Source organism: Eurosta solidaginis, chromosome 1 (genome assembly GCF_040869045.1).
Source record: "Eurosta solidaginis isolate ZX-2024a chromosome 1, ASM4086904v1, whole genome shotgun sequence".
NCBI classification, from domain to species: domain Eukaryota; kingdom Metazoa; phylum Arthropoda; class Insecta; order Diptera; family Tephritidae; genus Eurosta; species Eurosta solidaginis.
In genome coordinates, this window is record NC_090319.1 from 179,125,507 (window position 1) to 179,142,878 (window position 17,372).

The 17,372-nt window shown below is 34.3% G+C and overlaps 1 protein-coding gene across 2 annotated transcripts in view; it reads left to right on the forward strand.

Moving 5' to 3' along the window:
* The first annotated feature begins 2,695 nt into the window (after positions 1 to 2,695).
* dan (protein distal antenna) overlaps positions 2,696 to 17,372 on the forward strand; it is a 418,576-nt gene continuing 403,899 nt past the window's right edge. Inside the window, exon 1 of one of the 2 annotated variants that reach the window (XM_067765907.1) lies at positions 2,696 to 3,795. The gene's annotated coding sequence lies outside the window, so the exon portion shown is untranslated. The remainder of the gene's footprint in view (positions 3,796 to 17,372) is intronic. The other variant, XM_067765913.1, reaches the window with a different exon arrangement.

Genomic DNA, 17,372 nt, shown 5'->3' on the forward strand with positions numbered 1-17,372 from the left:
GTATCCTCCAACTTCATCACGCATGGTATCCATACCTTAACTTTTGGTACCGTGGAGATTTGCGCTTTATCCACCACCTCAAACCGCGCGTTTATGCCTTGCCTTTGGAGGTTTGGAACCCATTCCTACAGCTACCGCAAGCTCGCGATGTTGTCGAACGCTATCATCTTCACACCATGCGTATATGTCGTCCTTGGCTTGCGACTCATCCTCTTTATCCTCTTTATTATAATTTGGTAATGAGTTGTTCATCTTGGTCGTACGACCACTTGCCCGACAAGGCGGGCTCAGCGGTTCAGTATTATATACGGGAAAAGAACCGTCAGCCAAGGCAGCGGCCCTTTCTGTGATAAGGCCATCAATACTTCCCGAGGTGGCCCGGTATCGGGAAGGCTCCATTCAAATACAGCCGAATTTATCCCCTGGCTGCAAATCGACCAATAGTCGCGGTCCGCATAACACCCTGGATTAGGGATTTGGCAGTTCTTGGTCACCGACATCCCACCGCCCTCCTATGAGGCGAAACGGCGTAGATGCCAGTCCCAAACAGCTCCGCCTATTAGTCGGGCGCCAACTACAAGGTGCCTACCCTATTGAGGGGAAAAATGGGTAAACCTTAGATAAATTTTGGAGAACGTTCCAATATTTTTGTATAGAATATAACCAAATATATATCAGCTTGAAGCTTGAATCCTCTTCTTTCCCAAACCGTAAAGCAAACAAAAATCGTTTACACATGACGACGTTATGATTGTTAGAGTGCGCGCAGTAGCCGAAAAACGATTTTTGGACAAGAACTTCAAAATTTGGGGGTGTTAGACAATTTTGAAACACATTATAATGATGTACTCGCCAAGGCCTACAACGTAAACTAGGTCACTTGTAAAATGCAAAATCACTGTAGCACTGTGTTATATTTCTTTTCCCAAGCGGAATTATAACCAGAAATGGGAAAAAATTCAAATTTTTTAAAATGATGACTAAGAAATTTTCTATAATTCGGGAGCCATTAACCGGATCGTAATAACCCACATATATATAAAATGGTTTTAAAAGGGCCGTAGATGAATATAAAAGCTATACCTTTGCGAAAAAGAGCTTAATATTAATGGTATTTTATTTTCTTAATGGAATTAAAACAAAAAGTTAGAAAATATTAAAATCTTTTACAATGGCGAGTTACTGTCGCTTTTTTTACTAAGCAGTTTTCTATGTTTCGGGCGCCATGACTCGACGAAAAATTAACATATCATAATAAAATTGGGTACACATGTTTTCCCTATAGCAGAAAATATTTTTAGTAAAAATAGACGGGATCGGTTAAAGACCATGCTTACTTTTATATAAAAGGAATTTAAAAGGGTCGTAATTAACAAGAATAATAAGCTATATCTTAGCGAAAAATAGCATTGTATCAATGACATTTCACTTACCAAGTTTTATTGCAAGAGGAAATTGGGAAATTTTTTTTATTAAATGGGCGGTGCCACGTGTTATGTAGAAAAGTAATCTATCTGAAATGAACTGTATAATTGAAGCTCGCGCTGAGTATATAATGTTCGGTTACACCCGAACTTAGACACCTTTACTTTTTTTATTCGATTTGTTTTGTTGATTTTCTGACAAAGTGGATAATTTATCAAACGAATGATGATCGCGCAATGCCGAAACCGGTTTGTTTCCAAACCAAATTTGACAAAGGATGACGGAAAGTCGATGATATACATATGCACATGAATAGCTTTTCTTTTTTAATATCAATTTGAGTAGTAAGATGTCTTTTTTTTTATAAAATTTTTCATCAATTTGATGGGACATTTTGCTTAGAATTTCTTATCAAGAATACTTGATTGAATATTTCTCCAAATATTTACATACATGTACGAATCAGCTCAGTGAATAAGAGTCCTGTCTGGAGTCCGCTGACCTGATAGTTACACAATTTAATTTTGCATTTTTTTTTTACATTTTTCTCAATTTTTTTATTTCCTATAACCAAGGAAAAATATATTCAATTTTTAATGGAATTACTTGTCCAGATTTAGGACAGGTTTTATATTGCGAAGTCTCTTATACCACGTTTTCTTATTTTAATACTATTTTCCTCGTTTTTAGAAACTTTTGGTTGAGTTTGCATAACTCTAATAGTTATACATATGTATACATATTTCAAATACTTTTACCTTTCCTGGGGCTCACAGCTTAATAACACTAGTTTTCCATCAGAAAATAACTTCATATTCCAATGTATCCTCTTATTGACTTTGCTATCAGCGTTATACCTAGGGAAGTTGCCAATAAACGTTTTTTCCGACTAGTTCCAAAATTATTAGTTGTAATCAAAGGAGTTTTCTGCTTAGTTATTGACTTTAACTACCGGGTACAGGCAACCTAACATACAAATAAGAGTTCACATACACACTTTAACATGGGTTCTCACATGTTCCTATACAAAACCCAAGTTTGTCATTTATATACATCCATACATATGTATGTACATATGTATATTTAGAAAAGGTATTTATGCATTGGGCTACAGGTATGTATATGTATACATATAAATATTTACGATATCTTTACATAATACACACATATGTAAGTATGTTTGTGTATGGCGTTGGCAGGATACTCTAGCAAGATTCTGTCCGTAGGTATTCTACGACGCGAGATTGTACGATATGGTCAGCGGCTTGCCTTTTTCGCCATCTTCTTCTTCCTGAGTGATAACTGACAGTCCCATGCTATCTTTGTCGCTCGCCTCCGTTGCGCGTCGCTCGTCTATTAATCATTATACTTTTGACTGTCATTGGAATTGGTGGTGTGGCTTCCTTTCAATTTTATTTTTGTCCGTTGTGATTAAGAACGCGCGCAACTGACCAAATGCCTAAGACACGAAACGAAAAACCATAGAAGCACGCAAACAACCTCAAACTCACATACATAATTACGCGAGTAGACATTTCCATGCATGAAATATGTATGCATGCGTTTGTATGTTTTCATTGCCGAAACACAGAACACGTGCCCATAGAGGTAGAATTGTCAGTTAGCCGTATGGTGGTCAAGTATAAGCACTAATACCATCACATTTCAATATTATATGGCTGGTTGTGAAACGCTAGCGGTGGCGGCAAATTTTTGGCAAATTTCAAATCCTTTCGCCGCTAGAATTAATCTTCGCCGCTCAAAGTCCAGTTCAGCGACATTCGCGTTTATAGTCTCACTCGCGCTCATAGTTGTTGAGCCGCATTTATATTCGCGACAGTTTGTCGCCCTGCTGTTGTTCGATGCTTTACAAACACAGATGAACGGAAACGCAATCACATCCTTTGAGTACTCGAGAAAGGCAACAACGCTTAGGTAAACGTTTGAGGACAACAAATACGGTCAATGTATGTACATAAATTAGTGTGTATTTCGTGCATGATTTGTACCTATTCTAAAACTCGCTATAATGTGAAAATATGTTAAAAATTTTTTTTTAATACATAAATATGAAATCTTATTAATAGCATAAAAAAAAAACAAGATAAATTAAAAATATAATAGTGACTAAAAAGGTTATAACACGAATTAAAACGGGTGAAGAAAATAAATTGTTATCAAGGCAAAACTGAAATTTGTAATTTGTAACTGGATTATTACAAATAAAAAGAAAAATTTATCCTAGCTTATTATGTGGCTTCTGGCTATCGTGTATTAACAGATTTTAGTGAACGAAAAATTATCTGAGAGGACCATACTTAGTGAGAAGTGAATAAAGGCAACCATTTCTGGAGCTGCCACGAAGAAACGGTGAGTTTAAAATGCTTGCGAAAACGTTCAATGGTTCGGTTGATTCATTTTATATTAAGTAATATAAACATATTTGAAAATATCACAAGTATATGTATATTAGAGCGGGGTCAAATTGTATGGATGGATTTTTCCCATCAGGAGTATAGCAAAAACGTAATCTACAGATGATTCTAAGAAAAATTTCTGAAGACATCATAGATCTAAGTCCGATTTCGAGGTCCCCACTTTTGCAAAATAGATATTTTGCATTTGAATGTAGGATTGGGCAAAGATCTTCATAGCTTCTGATAGAATTTTAGGAAAAAACAAAATTATAGGAAAAATATCACTTTAAAGGTATTTTACGTACATTTCAGGATCTATAGTGTTTTTGAATTTTAGTAGAAATATCAGGCTTAAATTATGAGCAATTAGCCTAAAATGAACTTTTAACTACTATATCATCATTTTTAACAAATTTCTTATGGAATTTTTTTTTCTTTACGGCTAAAATAAGTTCAGAACATTTCCAAAAACTTTCGTTCAGACAGTTTTTCTTTTTTCGAATTCGTTTTAGTAGAAAAATTTGTTGCTTATTACTTGAAAATACAGTTTTTTTTTTTGAAATTTTTTTCTACTAAAACGAATTCGAAAACAAAAAAACTGTCTGAATGAAAGTTGTTGGAAAAGTTCTGAACTTATTTCAGCTGTAAAGAAAAAAAAAATTTCCACAAGAAATTTGTTACAAATGATAATATAGTAGTTAAAAGTTCATTTTAGGCTAATTTCTCATAATTTAAGCATGATATCTCAAATAAAATTAAAAAAAAAAACGACATTAATACAGATTCTGAAATGTACGTAAAATACCTTTAAAGTAAGCCCATTATGTTATTTTTCCTATTATTCTATCAGAAGCTATGAAGATTCTTTGGCCAAACCCTACATTCGAATGCAAAATATATATTTTGCAAAAGTGGGACCTCGAAATCGGACTTAGAGCTATGGTGTTTTCAGAAATTTTTCTTAGAATCATCTGTAGATTACGTTTTTGCTATACTCCTGATGGGCAAAAAATTTGACCCGCTCTAAAGTATATACACACCTTTCTCATGCAGCACGTTCTACATGAACGTAAAAAGACCGAAACAACCCCCGGGCCCAGGGTTTCTCAGGGGGCCCGCTATTTAGAGGTACTAAGACATTTTTTTAATTCATATTATATTATTAATACATTTGTATGGGCTGCCAAAGCCCACCACCGATCATAACGAAATTTTCGCATTTTAACAGAAAGTTCACTTGGTCACTACGTACAGCACCCACTGCCTGAATGACCGCAATCTAAGAGGAGATTTATGTATGTATGTATGTTAAAGGCTTTAAAATATATTTATAAAAATATCGGAAAGAGTGACTTGTCTACTAACTGAGTTTTTTTATACCTACTTTTTTATTAACTCTCCCCAATAAATATTGAGACTTGAGTCACATTGGAGCCCAAGTTGAGAACTAGCATCAGAGATTCAAAGTAATTATTAACCGATGCAATTTTTGAATTTCACAATATAAAAAAAAATCTTTTAGTCGACAAAAAAGCTTACATTGAGTTTTTATATCTTCAAGCAAGGAAAATATTTTAGCATTTACAAGACCCCTTACAGTCTTATAGAGTATTTGCATAAATACGGCCCTTGTGAATACTACAATGATTTCTAGGGCGTCCTTGAAAGTACTATACGCGGTGGTTAGCAATGAGGGATGGGAATGGTTTCACTCCTGATAGATAAACCTTAGAAAAAGGTCAATAAAGTACATCGTGAGCCTTAAGGGTTCGTCACATACGATTTTTTATGCAGCATCGTGACCTGACAGATGATTAGATTGCTTCTATTTGCATGGAGAGCGATAAATAGCGCACTACCAGCGACATTTAATATGCAAAATCAGCAAACTTTCAACTTTTTCTGCAAGCATACCAAAAGAAGAAGAATTTCACATTCTGTTTGGTTATACATATATGGTTAAAATGCAAGCACTCATAACCAAACAAAATGTGAAATTCTTCTTCTTTTGATATGCCAGAAAAAGTTGAAAGTTTGCTGATTTTGCATATTAAATGTCGCTGGTTCTGCGCTATTTGTCGCTCTCCATGCAAAAAATTAAGCAAAAAAAATTTTTAGTTTCGTTGTATTTTCCTCTATAAGTTTATTGAAGAAGGTAACAACCTCTTTGAGATATTAAATTATATTTAATATCTATCATGCTTGCATTTAAATATCTACATCTATATATATATGGGTCCTTCTCCACAACATTTACACTCGCTGTCGCAGGTTACATAGAGAAAATTTTATTTCGGTAACTTATAGAATATTAATCGACACGCATTTTTTTTTTACCAAAATTTTTTTTTCGACTGTGCGATCTCTCAAAATTTGTAATTTGTTGCTTTTATACCACAGTAGTCACAACTTTAAGCAAAAAAGTTTGCATTTTTACTCTCCTTTTTATTGGTACTTTTTTTTAATCACAGAAATTTTTTTACAAAAAAAGACTCATTTTCGAGAGAATTATTTTTCCCCCAAATTGGAGTTGTTGATTGGTGGGTTTGAAATTGGTGAAGCTCGCACTTCCTCCTGCGGGTAGAACTCAGTTGCTTGTAAGCTATTGAGTTTGTTTACGCAAGTATTCTATACGCGACATTACGAAAAAGGGGGCCAAAGCAGCAAAAGCAGAAGAGATCCATAGTTTGCCACAAGTGAAGATTTAACTTCAAAACGAAAATTTTTTAGACCATCTTTACTTTTATTTCATATTCAAAACCCATTCCGAGAAAATTGTATTAGCAGTACTAGTATTACATGCATGGTTTCAACAAACGAATTAGAGAAAAACAAGTAAGGAAGGATAAGTTCGGGTGTAACCTAACATTACATACTCAGCTGCCAAATTACAGCTTGCAAAATTTTTAAATTACCTTCTTTTAAAAGTGGGCGGTGCCATGCCCATTGTCCAAAATTTTACAAATTTTCTATTCTGCGTCATTTTGATATATAGAAGTCTATATCTATCTCGATTAATTTATGCTGTTACGGGGTACCGTTATGCGAACAAAATTAATATACTCTGTGAGCTCAGCTCAGCTGAGTATAAATATGTTAGCAAGTATTTTTCTACTATAATGGGACTACTTATAACAGTGCCTCGTGAAATTTTTTATGTGAATGGGCAAGCCGAAATAAATTTCAACTACTTAGTCTGAAGTTATTTTATATTTACACACGCAACATCTTGCGCGATAGGGACGATGTTCGCTTTTGCATCAAAGCTTATAAACACGAGGAATTTCATTATGACGTGGCTTTTATAATAACGCCTTATTTTAGGTGTAATCTTGCTCGAAGCCAGTCTTATCCCTAAAGTAAATAAAAGAAGTAAGGGCGGGACTGCCTTCGGCTATGCCGGAGCTGAGGCAATAATCTTAACCCATTCGTAATATCCGATATAGTGAACAGATATCCTTTAAAAAAAGTTTGTTTTGCCGGGCAGAATATAATAAACTATGGTGTAAAACTAAGCTGTGCAATATCTCAGCCGAATTGGATAACTCTTAGGACTGCACATTGCATTTGAAAATTTTTAAAACTATATGCACGCAGGGTGCAGCAGTTTATACAAAATATTAATTTGTTATCCATTTATGACGTACAATAAACTCAGAGAATAAGTTTATAAAGGTAAAAATCTGTAAAAGTTTATTGGATCTGAGATATCACGAAGTTATCGACTTTCGAGAAACAAGAAAACATCACTTTCATACTATTCAGAAACCTCCAGATTTTTGTATGGAACTGCGAAAGCAATTTTTACCCCACTTGAGACATTCTTTCGCCCCAACTTTTCACCACATAATTTTTTCCAATCAGACAAATAGCTTTAAGATATCCGTGCGCATATGTAGAAAACAGTACATTATTAAGATTTGTATTGTAGTAAGTTGGAACATATCTTACTTCCTACTTACTATTTTGTGCCGGGGTGTGGTGGCAATATTAAAACTTTATAAAACATTTTTTTCAGTTAGAAGAAAGTTTTTGGAAGCGTGGTCGCCCCTCGGCAGTCATTTGACATATACTCCGAGTGGATTTCTGTCATGAAAAGCTTCTCAGTGAAAACTCATTTGCCGTTCGGAGTCAGCATAAAACATGCGTCCGTCCCGAAAATTTGTAGGAAAAATTAAAAAGGAGCACCTCAGTGGGTTAGATGGCTTAAAAAATACTCCCGGCAGGTATGCCCGTCGTAAGAGGCGACAAAAATACCAAATTAATTCAAGGGGTTGTGTAGAAAAACCTTTTCAAGGGGTTGCCAGTGCTGTTTATAGCTTCTCCAACCCGATTATCAACCTCACATACCCGTGGCGAATCCTGTTTCTTTAACAGCTGACGCTCTGGCTACCCCAAGTTCCTCATGGGTCTAGGAGGTAAGAGGGCGGTGTGGCTTAGAAGGTTTCATGTGAAAAATGAAGCTATATAACTTTACTAAATTCGCTATAACTTTGCTATTTCTGACCCGATTTCAAAATGGTTCACATCAATGTGATGTGAAAACAATTGAGCCTTACTGAGTCAACACCAAACTTTGTTTCCTTTTCATGTATTTGCGTAAATCTAGAAAAAGCCCTTTAACGGTGGGTCTGATTGAAAAACATTAAATGGTAGGATGTTAAAGCGAAAGACGATATTTAATGATGTGACAATCGTTTTCGCCGTTCCATATAAAAAAAACTAGAGAAGTTTTGAGGAGTACGAAAATGTAATTTTATTGTTTTTTGAAAATCGATAATTTCGCGTAATCTCACACCAAAACAATTCGACTGATTCTTACCTTCATAATCTTTTTTGTGATTTATTCACGTAATAAATGATTATAAAAATTATTGACGTTTATCTATTATTTAATATAAACCGCATTTTCGATAAATATAAAATGAACAAGTAAGGGTGTCTAAGTTCGGGTGTAACCGAACATTATATACTCAGCGTGAGTTTCAATTGTAAAGTTCCTTTTAGATAAATTACGTTTTTGATCCTACTGAGGCATATTTTAAACACAAAATATTCCCAAAAAAGTAAGGGAGCCTAAGTTCGTATGTAGCTGAAGTAGTATTTATCCTGCTGTTTATTTTACATACGTATTTATACATCTGCATTTTAAGGAAACATACATAAAACTTTGAGCTTTCGAAACACAAAAAACCTGAACAATCTGTTTGAATGATACCCGATTGTTTTTAGACAACAATATAATTTACGTACGTAATCGTTTGGTGAAACTTGAAATTTATAACTGTTTAAATGGTGTGGAAATTTCCAACTGTTTCTCATTTGAACAATCGGTTTGATGGGATATATGCTATATATACGACCGCTATCGAAGGAAAGTGGGATGACTACAAATCCTTTACAATCGCTTTGCTGCCCTCTTTACTGATGCTCACCAAAGGGAACGTGCTTTACGCAAGGTCAAGTTCCGGCGGAGGCCGCAAATTTAGGAGATAACGTGACCTTATAAGACAGCATGACCCCGGCACCACCAAGTAAGGGATATAAAACAATGCATCAGATTGCTTGTGGATGAACACAAGCGGGCCAAATGTGAGGAGCATTTAAAGATTTGTAACTTCTCTGGCGGTTTGGGTAAGCTTTGGGCCACCTTAAAGTCCTTGCCGAATCCGTCTAAACACAATGACAAAATCTTCATCGCCTTTGGCGATAAAGTATTGTCGGATACATTTAACATTGCGCGACCGCTTTTTGACGACAATATCGCTCGTTCCAAAGTAAAGAGATGTAATTCAAAATTTTCATTTTTTAGGGGGGAAAAAAAAGTTTTGTAATTTTAAACAGTTAGATTTTAACTCTAATTAAGATAGCATTTGGAGATTCACGTCAATTTGGAAGGTATGCCAGGAAACAACAATTATTAAACTAACATATTACTAAAAAATGTCTTCATCTTACATTGAAAGAGATGCTGAATTTAAGCTTTACTTTAAAGTCGGCCAAAGTTGCACATTGTGCAATTTGAGTTCGTATTTTCACACCGAAACTAACGATGTGTGATCACGATCGTTTGCTTTCGCTTGTCACTCACTAAAATCTACAGTGAATGCAAAAGGAAAAATCCATGCTACGCATAATAAAAACAATATGCTGCAATGTTAAAGTGACTTTTATTACGTTTTAGTTAGTATTATTAAGTTCCTTTGAAGATACATATTAATATTGACAATTTAAATATTCATTATTAATAATTAATAATAATTAATTAATTATTAATAAGTATTGGCAATTTAATATAAGTATTTATTAATTACTTAGTTTTATTAATTTTCATAATTTTTTTTTTATTGAATAACTTTATGTTTTGAAAATATATATTTCTATCTTTACATTTACTTTGTTTTATAGTTCTTTCTTAATGAAAACTGAATTTTTTAAAGTAAACTTTGCATTGAAGAAACACCGTACCTTCTTTTATAAAAAAGTTTTATCTGACTAGCTCGACCTCCGCGTTCTTAGTTATACGAATATAAGTAAATATAGTCAGGATTATCTTGAAATCAAATAACCAAAGTCCTTTTTAATTTCAAACTTCACAGTCCACATTTTCTTTTAGCACACTGTTTTGAGTTGTCACTCAATTTTTGCACACACTTATGCAATTATTTTAGTGTTTGTGTGGCCGGCTCTGCTTTACTTTTTTCATTCTGAGTTAATTCACTTTACAATAGAAAAATTTTACAGCCCGAAATAGTTTCATACGGAGTAATTTGGAATACTACAGTTTCAATTAAAAAAAATAAATCGATTTTATGAAATGCTGCGTTTTATTGGAGTACACGCTCAAAATTGTTTTTATTGTAAAAATATATAATCTTATTTTTGTAGTATCATATCACAAAGGCATCAATTTAATTATCCGTAGAGGCAGAAAAAACGAGTTTAACCAAAATTAGTATGTACTTTTTTATCAACGGTCTAATTAAAGGCTAAAAGAAACTCTTTTATTAAAGATTTTCATGGTGTTTATTCATAGCATTCAACACTCCCAACTATTTTAGTATTTTTAATACAAATTTAAATATTTGTAATATGGGATTATCAAAGCTTTCATAGAAGGTAGGTATTAATCTTTTTGCAGAAGATCTCTTAAATCTCTTTTCTTGTTTTCACTCAACTGTGGTTTTTGAAAATATGCCGGCTTAAGTTCTATTGCTGTAATAATTTTTCGTTTGTTTCTTACATTCACTTCCTCGTAAGTTTCTTGCTTGTAAGATGTTTTGTAAAAAAATGTGGTGGGGTGCTCTTTAGTCATTTTTAAAACCTTTATTTCATTCAAATTTAAATCTTTTTCATCCATATTGGTATTAAAATTGTATCCCCATTCAGCTTGCAAAGCTTTTAAGTATAGAATAATTCAAATTTTAGCTCGTGTACTTTTAAAGGTGGGTGGGTTTTTTTTGCATTTTTAATTAAAGCTAAATACTAATCAGGGGTATACAGAGGGCCAGAATTTAAGTTCTTTTTTTACCTCTCTTTCAATAATGCTGTGCACGCTATCGGCCTAATTTTGTGTATGACCTCTGATTAAGAACTTATGTGTAATACTATTAATTTTTAAGTTTTGTACAGCAAAGAAATACAAAGAAGCTATAAATTTGTTTTTATTTTGACCGAAACAATTATCCGAGTAAAATACCACATCAATTTGGTCTTCGCTTTGATCAGTTAAATCTTTCAAGTAATTCCATACACATGAGCCTACCTCAACAGCTCTTCGCTTTGCATCTTTTTCTGACCAAAAATAACAATGTACGTTTTCATATGCTGCTTTGGATTCATTTCTTGCTAGTTCTGTCACAGTCAAGTTGTAACAATTTAATTTTGATTTGTAGTGGAATGAAGAAGTTTGTCCTCTCGGACATTGCAATACTGGCTCTAAATCATACACAGCTACTTTAAAGTTATTGTTGACTTTATTACGATCATTTAGCTTTTCATCCCTGCTTAAATCATTTTCCTCTAAATGAGTGTTATATTTTTCCTCTAGCTCGTCATTTAAATCAAGTTTCCTATTATTTCGAGACACGCAAAGGTCACACTGGTCCTTTTTGGTGCGATGAAGATCAATATTGAATTCGGTTTTAAATATATCATAGTATTTTTGATATGATCCAGGATCTTTTAAATTATCGTATTGCTGGCTTCTAAAATCATTACATAGATCTGGTATAGTTTTACACCATCTATGTACTCTTTAGACGAGGAGGCTCTGACGTAATGCGCTTCAATCCGAGGTATTGAATTTATATGCGCTTTTATATCCTCAGTCAGTTGAGGGTTCTTGGAACTGCAACATTTTCCTCTCAAATCTTGTAGATCCAATACGTGCTCCTTCGAATTTGCTTGAACTGTATAAATCATACGTTTTGAGATATCTAAAGTTGTTTAAGGAATGTTTTGCATACTCTTATGTTCTTATTATCTACTAGGAAATAAAATGCTTTATTGTTTTGTCTTGGCTGCTTGGCATTTGAATACTTATATTTTGGGCTAACGTCGATCATGCACGAAAGCAACTATGTCCCTTGCTTCAATAAGTCACCCAAATCCCAAAATTTCGGTACGAACCTATCTTCGATACTAATTTTTTCAGAACATTTAAATCTACATTTTTGAATACATGTTGTTTTAAGGCAACGTGCCGGGACGATTTTTTGAGCTCTGGATTCAAAAGATTTACCTCTGTTACGATAGCTTTTCATTTTATTCTGTTTCCAATTTAAGGGCTGAGATATACGTTTGGTTTTTATATTCAGTTGAGCAGAGCTCACAGAGCATATTAACTTTGATTGGATAACGGTTGGTTGTACAGGTATAAAGGAATCGAGATAAATATAGACTGCCATATATCAAAATCATCAGTATCGAAAAAAAAATTGATTGAGCCATGTCCGTCCGTCCGTCTGTCCGTTAACACGATAACTTGAATAAATTTCGTGGTATCTTGATGACATTTGGTATGTAGATTCCTGGGCACTCATCTGAGCTATTTAAAATGAACCATATCGGACTACAACTACGCTCACTTTTTCGATATCGAAAATTTCGAAACTTGAAAAAGTGCTATAATTCATTACCAAAGACGGATAAAGCGATGAAAATTGGTAGGTGAGTTGAACTTATAACGTAGAATAGAAAATTAGTAAAATTTTGGACAATGGGCGTCGCACCGCCCACTTTTAAAAGAAGGTATTTAAAAGTTTTGCCAGCTGTAATTTGGCAGTAGTTGAAGGTATCATGATGAAATTTGGCAGGAGCGTTACTCCTATTACTATGTATATGCTTAATAAAAATCAGCAAAATCGGAGAACGACCACGCCCACTTTAAAAAAAAATTTTTTTAAGTCAAATTTTAACAAAAAATTTAATATCTTTACAGTACATCAGTAAATTATGTCAACATTCGACTCCAGTAATGATATGGTGCAATAAAATACAAAAAAAAAAAAAACAAAATTTCAAAATGGGCGTGGCGCCGCCCTTTTTCCTTTAATTTGTTAGAATACTTTTATAGCCATAAGTCGAAATAACATTTACCAATCCTTTTGAAATTTGGTAAGGGCATAGCTTCTATGACGATAACGGTTTTCTGTGAACATGGGCGAAATCGGTTTAAGCCACGCCCGGTTTTTATACACAGTCGACAGTCTGTCCTTCCGCTCGACCGCTAACACGATAACTTGAGCAAAAATCGATATATCTTTACTAAACTCAGTTCACGTACTTATCTGAACTCACTTTGTATTGGTTTAAAAAATGGCAGAAATCCGACTATGACCACGCCCACTTTTTCGATATTGAAAGTTACGAAAAATGAAAAAAAATGCCATAATTCTATACCAAAAACGAAAAAAAAGGGATGAAACATAGTAATTGGATTGGTTTATCGACGCAAAATATAACTTTAAAAAAATATTTGCAAAATGGGTGTGACACCTACCATATTAAGCAGAAGAAAATGAAAAAGTTCTGCAGGGCGAAATCAAAAGCCCTTGGAATCTTGGCAGGAATACTACTCGTGGTATTACATATATAAATAAATTAGCGGTACCCGATAGATGATGTTCTGGGCCACCCTTGTCTACATTTTTCCGTCACATATACAAATACCACCATTCCCTTTTAAAATACTCATTAACACCTTTCATTTGATACCCGTATCGTACAAACAAATTCTAGAGTCACCCCTGGTCCACCTATAGAACTACGGTCGACGCCTTTTAAAATATTCCTTAACGCCTTTCGTTTGATACCCATATTGTACAAACGCATAGAGTCGCCCCTGGTCCATCGTTATGGCGATATCTCGAAAAGGCGTCCACCTATATAACTAAGGCCCACTCCCTTTTAAGATACTCATTAACACTTTTCATTTGATACCCGTATCGTACAAACAAATTCTAGAGTCACCCTTGGTCCACCTTTATGGCGATATCTCGAAAAGGCGTCCACCTATAGAACAAAGTCCCACGCCCTTTTAAAATACTCGTTAACACTTTTCATTTGATACCCATATCGTACAAACAAATTCTAGAGTCACGCTTGGTCCACCTTTATGGCGATATCTCGAAAAGGCGTCCACCTATAGAACAAAGGTCCACACCCTTTTTAAAATACTCATTAACACCTTTCATTTGACACCCATATCGTACAAACAAATTCTAGAGTCACCCCTGGTCCACCTTTATGGCGATATCTCGAAAAGGCGTCCACCTATAGAACTAAGCCCACGCCCTTTTAAAATACTCATTAACACCCTTCATTTGATATCCATATCATACAAACAAATTCTAGAGTCAGCCCTGGCCCACCTTTATGGCGATATCTCTAAATGGCGTCCATCCATAGAACTATGGCCTACTTCCTCTTAAAATACTCTTTAATACCTTCCGTTTGATACACATGTCATGCAAACACATTCCAGGGTTACCCTAGGTTCATTTTCCTACATGGTGATTTTCCCTTACTTTGTCTCCATAGCTCTCAGCTGAGTATGTAATGTTCGGTTACACTCGAACTTAGCCCTCCTTACTTGTTTTTTTTTATTTGGAACAAATTACTCTTCATCTGAACTCACTGAAGAAGAAGATTGATAAAGCAGATAGTTATTTCTACGAAACGCGCATTGGAAAGTTGGATCTGCATCGCTGAGATCGGCATCACTTTCATCTGTGTATACAGCAGACCTTTGGAATTTTAAAATTGACCTTTTTTGACGTGTAGGTCGAGTGTTTGAGTTCTTAAAGTACGCTGTTGTGCAATAGAAACAGCATTATGTAAATCGTATAAAAGTACTTACGTTATCATTTGTATAATTAATTTGCTGCGGAGTAATAACGTCAGAAGATGCGGTACTAGATAAAGAAGGGATATTAAAAACTTCTGTGATTTCTTTAGGATCTTCCTCGTTTTCTGATAAGCTACTATCAACCTCATATTGAGGAACCAAGCTTTTAATATGCTGAGCGTCCATTACTTCAACTTCTATATTTTCAGTTATAAAATTATAATAAATAAAATTAATTAATTGAAATAAAGCACCATAATTATTTAAAAATTATGGATTTTTCTGTATTTACCTCTTTCCAATGTAAAACATTCATTAATTCTTGATGTTTGTTAAGTTCTGAGTTTCTTAGTATTTAGCTATGAATGTTGAAAAATTTTGAATTATAATACAAAGTTTACTTTATTATACCATAAATTATCGAAAACTAAAGATTTATTTCGACTTGATTCAATTTACATTAAAAAATCAAAGCATATTCAAAGAGCATAGCCGGAGTAACGCTGCATTCGATCAGTTTACAATTAACAGGTTAGCTGCGAAAATTTATAATACAAAGATGCAAAGGAATCTATTTCCGCCATTTTTGTCTCAATGACTATTACATAAGATTGAATATAATGGCATCTACCAGGTATCAAAATGTATCAGAATATCTAGAAAAATGAAAATTTCGAGTTACATCTGCTTACTTTGGAACGGGCGATATGTAATGAATTCTACGGTTGAAAAACAAACATATATACAGCGCATCCCCAATTACCATCACCGCCAAGGAGTTTGAGGATGCCATCGTTCATGCTACATAATCTAAAGCGGTGGGCCAAGACGGCATAGCCATGCCGATGCTTAAACCCTAGGCAAAGGGGGATTAAATTATCTAGCACATGCTTCAACTTGTCCCTTTCCATTTTTGTCATCACCGAAAAATGGAAAATGGACAAGGTGGTCCCGCTATTAAAGCCTGGGAAACCAGCTAACATACGAGATTCTTATCGTCCGATATCAGTCCTATCGCCAGTAGCCAAGACACTTGAAGCCATTCTGCTTCTCTACTTTAATGCAAATTTGCACGTAGCCAACTATCAGCATGGCTTCCGAAAATTACACAGTACTACAACCGCGCTAAATGCCATTAGTGTAATACTGTTTTCACACAGACGGCTTATTGAATAATAAAGGCAGTTTTCTACATTAAGACGCTTATTGAGCTGAATCTTCCCTACAAAATTCGAATCTATTATTATTTCATTAGTAGCTAATCGAATGCCTAATGAAGTCAAAAGCACAATGCAACTCTGTTGGCAGCTTTCCGCTTACGTTTCCGCTTCTTAGTTTTCAAAGCAAATGTCATTGTATGCATGGCGGAACGATACAAGGTGGCCGCATCGAACAGCTGATTATAACCTTTTTTATTTGATTTGATACATCAACTACCGGCGCAGTACGATTTTGACATTTGTCCATCGAATTTACAAGTACATGGAATTTTTTTCGTTTGTAGGTATGTCACCATGCTCCCACCTTGTATCGTTCCGCCATGATTGTCTGTCTCATCCTTCATACTAATCGAGCAGCTACTTCTGTGTGAAAGCAAAAAATTTACGATTTCATTAGCAGGTGAAATGAGATCATTAAGTTTCTGTGTGAAAACAGTATAAGATCTTTACTTGTACTTTATTGAATAACTTCCTTTGAGTTTTACAGTTTAGCTTATGCTATAATGCAGAGCCGGCCACACATATACTAAAACAATTGCATAAGTGTGTGTAAAAATTGAGTGACAACTCCCCACAGTGTGCTAAAAGAAAATGTGGACTGTGAGGTTTGAAATTAAAAATGACTTTGGTTATTTGATTTCAAGCTAATCCTGACTATATTTACTTATGTATATTCGTATAACTAAGAACGCGTAGGTCGAGCTAGTCAGATAAAACTTTTTTACAAAAGAAGGTATGGTCAATGCAAAATTTACTTAAAAAAATTCACTTTTTCATTAAGAAAGAACTATAAAACAAAGTAGATGTAAAGATAGAAATATATACATATTTTCAAAACATGAAGTTATTCAATAAAAAAAAATGTATGAAAATTAATAAAACTAAGTAGAACGTATAAAAATATATTTATATTAATTAATTTTATTACTAACAATATATATTATTAGTAATTAATATTTA